An 8,996-nucleotide genomic window follows, 5' to 3' on the forward strand; every position below is an offset into this window, starting at 1 on the left:
TTTGTTGGACAAAATCCGACAAATATAGGTGGACAGATGACAGACAGTGCAAGAAAACCCACATTCCAACCTCAATGGTATAATGTTTAGTTTTTCACTCTCAACTTTTATTACCTATCTTATACACATCATGCATATGTCAACCTGAACATGCATGACATATATGCCATTGGACATTATGCAAATATTATACTCATTTTTAAGTTCAAGTTACATTGACTAAAACTTGTGTCCCAAATTCAGATTTTTCAATACAACTTCTCTTTCTAAACTAAAACGCTACACTTCTAATAGGGTTACATCTTAAGTCAATAATCATTGATAATTGGCTGAACAGATGAGAACAAAACACCATTTTACATCAACTATTTGATTTATTTAAGAATACATTGAAAAAGTCAATCAATTGTCTTATTCAAAATCACTAGGAATGTCTTGTAGTGTCTTATATCTTTTTCTTGCTGTGCCATGCTTCTGAAAAAAAAATTAATCTTACATTCATATATGAACTTCTTGCACATTCCTTTATTATAGAACGATTCAAGTTGCCTGAAGGATATACATCCCCTCCCCTTTAAAGTTTTGAAACAAATAACGATGATAGTCTGTCGGAAGGGGACTATAAATGGCTGACAGTGTTAAGAGAGAGCAATATGCCACGCTGAACTTCATTTAGTTATTAAAAAAAAACACATAAATAACTAGATATGTTTCCAGTCCAGAGTCTTATTTCATTATACTCGTTGATTGTTGTCTATCATTTTTTTTCTTTTATTGTTTTGTATAAATCAGGCTGTTGTTTTTCTTGTTTTTTTTTTAGTTTTCATTAAATGCATTGTATCATGTAAGGGCCTTTAAAAGCCCTGCTACATAATGTCATTAAACATCTTATTGTCCTTTTTAAGTGTTAAACTCTGTAGAGTGACATAGTTTATAACTTGTCATTTGTATCTAAGGGCATATGATACAGTCCTAGAAGTATACTATAGGCACATAATAACTTATCGAAGTGTTACGCATTGTTTTTTCAATGATGATAATAATATAACTTAACTTCCGAGAAACACACAGATGTCATTAAATGAGTTGTTTATACATGTATGTATTTGAAATACTTCAAAGGAAAGCAAATATGTTTATGAAAGCACACTGTTGGACTAAAAGATTGATTTAAATAAACAACTTGTTTCTATTTTGTCACAAAAAATATAATTTATTCAAATATCCAGATATCTTTTCTGTATTGTATGCCCTTAATCTTGAATGTAATGCATTGTTTATGCTAAATATTTGAATTAAATATGGAATAACAGTAATTCTGTATGAAAATCTTACTTCAAAAAAAAATTCTCCTGAAAGGTTGTAGACATTTCAAAGAACCTGCGCCACTTCCAAATTGTAAACCTGCATATTGAACTTGTCCTTTGTGGCTTTTCTTTTAGCTCCTGTTAAAAAATAAAAGATACATTGTATGTACATTGTGTGTATGAAGCAATAAATATAGTTTTAAGCAACAGTTTATATTATCTTGCTTGTGCTGAAGTCTTACATAGTCTTTGTAATGTTCATTAAGCTGTTAAGGGAAATTTAATTTACTGTTTTGCAAATACATACATACACTGATTTTACTAGAAAAAAAAATCTCCATATTCAAATGGTGCTTATATTAGTGTTATTGTAACTTGTTTGTGTGCCTCGGAAACAAGGTATTGAGTCATGCTTATTGCAATAGTTGTTGTTGGTTTACAGTCAGAGATATTACTCTATAGGGTTATTACAGAAAATAACTTGCGTGTGTTATTACAGATACTTTCATGAGTTATCTACTCTTTATTCCTTAAATTTTCTAAATCTGTAATAACATATGTTTGTTATTTGTAAAATAAATAAAAAATATTTTAATTTATAGTGGGCTCTAGGGAACTCTTGAGACTTTGCGCAGAAACTAAATGCATAGCCTTGATAACTAATTTTTAAATTAAATTAATACATTTTTTATTAACCATGGTAAATCAATGAGACAAGGCTTTTAAGGGATAAACTTAGCTGTAATAACAAGGCTTAGTTATTAAAGGAATGTAACTTATTATATGAGACACTTGGGAATCACTGGGAAGCTTGGCAGAACCTCATTACATGCTCTGGTCATTATTTCTTACAATAAATTAAAATACATTGTAATTAAGCATGATGTATGTCTCAGCAAATGCTTTGGAGTGATATAGAGAAGCTGTGATAACACCCTTTAGTTATTACAGGCATATATTTTCTGTAATAACATAGGTATACTATTCAAAATTGTCAAACTATGAACTGTTATATCTTTCTATAGTTAAGTATACATAAAGACAATAGTAATATCAATAGAACTTGCATACATTTTAACTAAACTAATGATGTATATTGTCCCTTTGAAACATGTAACATACATATGTTATCACAGTTCTTTGATTTTTCAGTCCACAGTAACAAATGTATGTTATTTTTCTGTAATAACCCTATAGAGTTATATCCCTGACTGGTTTAAGTCTGTCAAATTTCTTTTTCATAATACATGTATGTATTTAATGTATGCAGTTAGTTGTTTTGTTTCAATTGTGTTGAGAAAAATTTAACATTTGTTTGTCAAGGCTTCAAAGTGGACTATATGGCATTGGTTTTCTCAGTTTTGAAAGCCGTACAGTGACTTATAATTTCTTTTATCCAAGTCATTTAAATTCTGGTGGATAGCTGTCTCATACACCTTATCGCTATTTCAGTATTTGGAAATCTGTCCCGCTTGAACTTTTTACGTCAGCATACGTCATACAATAATACACCTTATCGCTATTCCCGCTTGACCCGAGAATCTATCCTGCTTGAACTTTTGATGTCAAACAACAATCACTTTTCCATTGTGGCATCAGATATTTTTTATGATGATGTCAAAATTTTAAGGGAACTTGTGACAGTTGTGTGATGTCCAGTAATGGCGGACAAATAGTGATAAGGTGTATTACTTTCAATTGTGGTGTCAAATATTTTCTAATATGACGTCAACATTTTACGGGAACTTTTGTGATGTCCATGGCCAGTAATGGCGGACAAATAGCGATAAGGTGTATTGGCAATCAATTCAAACACACAAGCCACATATCCTTATAATATTTTTATATCAATGGACAAATTCATAATTGGTGTACGTAGATGCTTGAACAGTGGCGGATTTAGGGGCCCCGACCCCCTTATGGAGCTACTTATAAGATAAATGTATAGACTATTTACAAGTATCACTCCAAACGTTTGCTTGCCTTGGGCAGGGGCCCCCTTTTTTTCAAAACCTTGATCCGCACCTCCAGAAACAGATGTAATTTGGTTCCGATTATGATTGAACACACACAATGAATGCACAAGTTTCATCTTAACAGATTAATCATTCTTACCAAGTGAGTATATATCGCGTAACAAACAATTTTCTTGGCTCTCTTTGTTGATATCCTGTCTTCGTTTCGAAATTCAAATTTCAAAATCAATTCCGGTGATAAAACAAAAGTCGATTCCGGAAAAGGTCGGTTTTCCGTAAGGCATATAAACGATACGAAAATTGAACTTAGTACAGTTACAGTTTTCATTTCTTAATTTCTAAAATATACACGAACGAAATGAATAAATATTAAAGAACGGTGATTGTTTATCTATACATTATTGCTTAATTTAATGTTGACTCTTTTGAATTTTAATATAAGAAGGAATAAAATCTGACTTCAAGGATCTTCAAGATATCAATTAAGGATTTCAACCATAGTATCTTGCTTGTCATGAAATGTAGTACTATATCTTATCCTGAAAAAAACGAGCTAATTCCACAAAACGTTGTTTGTGGGGTTTTGAATATAGTTTAAATAAAATGTTATTTTTATATCCGTAAAATGTTGAATAAAATATCAGTAAGGCTATTAAGTAATGTGTATGTCAAAATATTTTAAAGAAAACATTTAGCTGATATTTTTCAGATGTTTTATGTAAAACATTTTAATTTTACGTTATAAAACATTTTATGCAAATAGCAAAACTATATTTTCTGTAAAACATTTTTTTGCAGAATGTTTTTTGGATATTTGGAAAATATTTAATCTAAATGTTGTTAAAATATAAAATACCAATTGAAGAAAATATTATTTGTTTTATATTATAAAATATCTACGGGATATTTTAGAACAATGTTTGAGAACATGAATAAAAGATATTAGCAAATAATATTTTGTTAATGTTGTAAAAACATTTTACTTAAATGTTAGAAATAAAACATTTCAAAAACAATAAAATAAACATTTTTTTTATGTTTAACTGATATCTTATTGAAATATTTTGTGAGAGACGTCCATTTGACATTTAAAAAATGTTTTTAAAATGTTGTGTGTTTGCTGGGAAATAAGTCGGTGAAATTTAAAATATAGATCGATAACATCAGTTCTATATATTAAAAAGTTTTTATGGACTGTTAAAAATATCTCTATCAGTTCTTAAATCTTACATTACACTGATATTTGTCTGTCTATCTTGTCTGTCTGTCCTTCTCCCTGTCAAATCAACAATCTGGTAATAACTATCAAGAGAATACCAATCATTCGAAAGACCCATGATAATATACTGCTCTTGATTTTAAAAACAGTTTTTTGTCAATATTTATGAAATATACAACGGCCTAACAAAACACTATCTATTGTTACACACTTACGTTTCTTAATTCCAGTAGTCTGTCCAAACAATGGATGGCATTGGTAACTATTTGAATTTGGTATGCATACTTCGTTGAGATTACAGTCGTGGCCTTGGCATATTCCAGCAAGACTCTGAAAAAAGATATGTCATCATTAATTTAAAAATACATGATGTCTTCAAACGATTTAAAAGGATGATGAGAAAAATTAATTTACCTTGCCTGTTAATTATTAGTTATCAAATTGGACTACAATGAGAAAACCTTATGATGCTAGAACAGAAAGAGAATTAAAAATACATTTTAAAGCGTTTTATAGGAATAAATGGAGACGTTAGCTTTATGTCTATTATACATGAAAAAAGACAAAAAGACATAATAACTATAGAAAAGGTCAACATAAAGCAAAAGACAATTGACTTAAAGATATGTCAAGCTCTAAATCTTCACTAAATTGAGTACTCTAATATGAGATAATAAGATACTTACTTTCCCTTGATATACAAATTCATGAAAAAAAGACAGTATGTTTACAAATCATGTATTGAGGATAAACCTTTAAAAGCGCTTACAGTCGGTGATTTCTCAGATAATACTATACAAGAAAAAATGTATCTGATGTTATGTTTGGCTTTCTAATGAACGTATTGAAGAGCAGACACACTATGGTTTACGTCGTCTATTAGACAAGAGCTAACTAATTATACAATAATGTATACTTGATTTCACGAGCGCTGACCAAGAACATTCTGAAAAGCTTACAGATGGATGGGGTTCTAACCTGTACAAAAGTTAACATGGAGCAGACATTTTGACTACTTTACGAGTTCACTTAAGGGATTTTGAGCGAACACGTTTATAAAAAATCTCTTAAAGGGGAGGATGAAGTTTTTTGCCACCATCGAATTAATTTGTCATTCAGTCAAGTTAATAAATTCTACTGTTAAACTAAAACCAAAATCAATATGCACGCCAATAAAGTAGTATTAGGACATCAATACATTGTCTAGAATTTAATTTCAAAGTCTTATACAAAGTCTAGGATACAGAACGCCAAGATGGGTGCATTGTACAAGAATGTACATAAAAGAATAATTTGGTTATTTTAATTTATATTTATTTTTTTTCAAAGGTAATAACATAGCTATCTTACTTAAATTATTCCTATAGACCGAAATGGTGAGGCCGATTTTGCTATGGACCGAGTTGATTGTAGTCCTAGTTTGCTATAGGCCGAGTCACAAGAGATTCCTCTCAACATTTATCAACATTTAAATATTTCTTTAATCATTCATGATCTATCTTGTAATAGAATAATGGTACATCACATTTTACAGTTATCAATCGACTAATGTATACATGCATATATCATAAAAGAAGGAACAGTTGTATTTCAAAGACTGATGAAAGGGATACATGTACCAGATGCATTAGAAGATATTAATTTATATAAAGGGATAGAAACTTAATTATAAAGTTGCATCGTTCCCCATTTTATACAGTCCCCTCCTAAAAAGATTCATTGTCAGATATGTATTTTCATCGTACTTTACTTTGTTTGCCCTGAATTAATAGATAACATGTTGAACGGATTGTTCAAACGAAAGTTTGAAAAGATGTTTATTGTATTTATAATTTTGTGACACAAATTTCAACTATTTCTATAACATGTTTGTCAGATCTGCAAACCTTGCATTGTGGGGAATAAAAAAGTTAATCATTTTAAATACAAAGAAGAAATGTTGGCACTCTTATCTAAACGCCACCTTGAGTTTTAGCTTTGTATACCAATGTAGCTGTCATTTATGAAATAAATATATCTTGAGTTAATTTACTGATGACGGCAACATTTGTTGTTATACACAAGATCCTGCCTGATATATTACTATTGAATTTATATATGATAGTGGCATCCGACCTAGAAATGTAATAATACATCCTGCAACTATCTATCACCCCCTTAAACATGTTAAACTCAGCAACGACTGTAGCATTTCACTTCAGACATTTCTCGGGTCCAAATACAGATACAACATAAATAAAATGACAGCATTTACCTTTTGAAATGATGACGACGCCATAAAACTGTTACCAATACTTTCTTTCAAATCATTTCCAAGGTCAAAGGGTTCGTCTCCGTTAATCTGGCAAGTTTTATTCTTGGTTATGAAGTTGGCTGATTTACATACGTTTGCTCTTAAACAAAACTCAGCACAAAGTGACCACACCGACATTGGCACCTCTAAAACAACATTTCCTATAAATATTCTATCGGGCTGTTTCTGTATGATGACAATTTTACTAAATGAAAAGGTTACCATGATTGAAATTAGGATAATCCTGCGATGCATTTTTCCCCTTTATTTTTGTTTCAGTAATTTCAAAGTCGCAATGGATCCATGTGATATCCAAAGAACTTCAAGCAGCTGTGAAAAAAAATAGTCTAAACATGAATTTTATAAATTTCTTAAAAAAGTCGATTTAATTATTGATGAGTACTGTGCCTCGTAATGGCTTTTTATTTATATATAGATATAACCTTCATCATATCGACAACTAGTGTACATGATCAGAACTATTCATGCTAAAATCATGAAAATCAAGACATGACAAAGGTTATATTATTTAACATATAGGATACATTATAACTTTAAGGGCTCAGTCATAGGAAAGAAAATAAGCAGAATATATCAGAGCAGCAACGAAGAGTAGAATTTATGAATACAAAACACATTGAAAGGCAAGGTATCAATCAATCTTCCCAGGATGTTGTATAATATTCAAACCCTGCTTATTAATAGTATATGAGTGTTCAGTGTACGAAACATAAAACACTAATTTATGAATGATGCTGAATAATAATCTGCTACACGGAATGACATGTAAATAGTATGTATGATTTTGTCATGAATAAAGACACTATAATTCTATTTTCAAATTACCATCAGAATATGTTTTGGCTTGTGATGTGAGAACGTCAAAGACAGAGTCCCGATATTCGACGTGGGTGCTCATATAATTTTACAGATATACAACAACAATAAAAAGAGAAAAGATACGAAGGGACAATCAAACATCAAAAGTTTATTAAGAACTGACAACACCATGTCCGATAAGAAAAATAAACACCAAGAGACAATCAACAATAACAAAACACTATCCAGAAAACTAAAAATAAAACAACTTAAACCCCACCAAAACTCAGTTCTCTGGAAAGATTTACAGTTCATGATTCACTCGTGGTACCATTCATGTTGTCAATTAAAAGTAAAAAAATGTGATAATTGCATTCGTTATGTCACAATCGAGGAAAAGAGAACAGGATTTTTGACATATGTGGTTATCTATGACACAAATATTCAAGAACAGTTAACTAAATCTGGACCTGGTTCTGCGTTCTTTCTCGTATCCATTTTTCATTTTCACGGAAATTATTCTGAAATGCAAGATTATTATCATTATATTCAAATATAATAAAAAAAAACTAACTGAAAGTAGTTTACCGAGGCTCAAATCTTGTAACTTCATTTTGAAGATATAAAGTAAAAATAACTAACCAAATCAACACGGTAAGCTTCTCTTACAATGATAAGTGTGCCATTTCCATAAGATATTCAATTTATTTTAGATACATCAATTACTATAAAGCAACTAACTTTCGCGAGCAATTTATTTTTACGACTTTCGTGAGTAAAAAAATAATGCGAACATAAATCGTCGCGAATATGTAAAAATTGGATCTGTTCTCATTCAACTAAATCAAGTAAATTTAAACAGCGCAAAATTAAATCACAGCGGAGGGGGGGCTAGAAAACAAAGTATCTGTGAAAATAAGTTGCATTACAGTATTCAGTCGGATTGATGGTGGACAACACTACAGTCACTCCTCCATCTGTCACATTTTGATATATAATTTTGGATTTTGACAAAATTTAGTTTTTTTGTGAACAACCCTCTACAACAGTCATGACACTAAAGTCATTGGTTATCTTTTCTCGTCTGTTACACAATTAAGGCTACTATTTTTATAAAAAAATAAGGCAAAAGCGGTTTTTCAATGTTCAAATCTCAGAAATCAATTAAAAAGACAAATCCATGTTTCAAGAAAAAACTGGTGGATTTCCAAAAGGGGCATATGACGAGGTGCGTAGACAGGGTTTCCTGATATACATGCATCACCCGCATAAAATTATGTTGTGATTGCCAATGAGACAACTCTCCACCAGAAATCAAATGACGAAGAAATTAGCAGCTATATGTCACCGTCCGACTTTAACAATGAGCAAAAGACATATCG

General features: G+C 30.7%; 1 long non-coding RNA gene across 1 annotated transcript; it reads right to left on the reverse strand.

Moving 5' to 3' along the window:
* Positions 1 to 354: 354 nt before the first annotated feature.
* On the reverse strand, positions 355 to 3,636 carry LOC127712535 (uncharacterized). Its single transcript, XR_007987153.1, has 3 exons — positions 3,423 to 3,636; positions 1,336 to 1,445; positions 355 to 474 (listed from the first exon to the last, which is right to left on the reverse strand). It is a non-coding gene; the product is annotated as an uncharacterized LOC127712535 (long non-coding RNA).
* Between the last annotated feature and the right edge of the window lie 5,360 nt (positions 3,637 to 8,996).

The sequence above is a fragment of the Mytilus californianus genome, unplaced genomic scaffold, assembly GCF_021869535.1.
Source record: "Mytilus californianus isolate M0D057914Y unplaced genomic scaffold, xbMytCali1.0.p SCAF_8, whole genome shotgun sequence".
In the NCBI taxonomy this organism is placed as follows: Eukaryota; Metazoa; Mollusca; class Bivalvia; order Mytilida; family Mytilidae; genus Mytilus; species Mytilus californianus.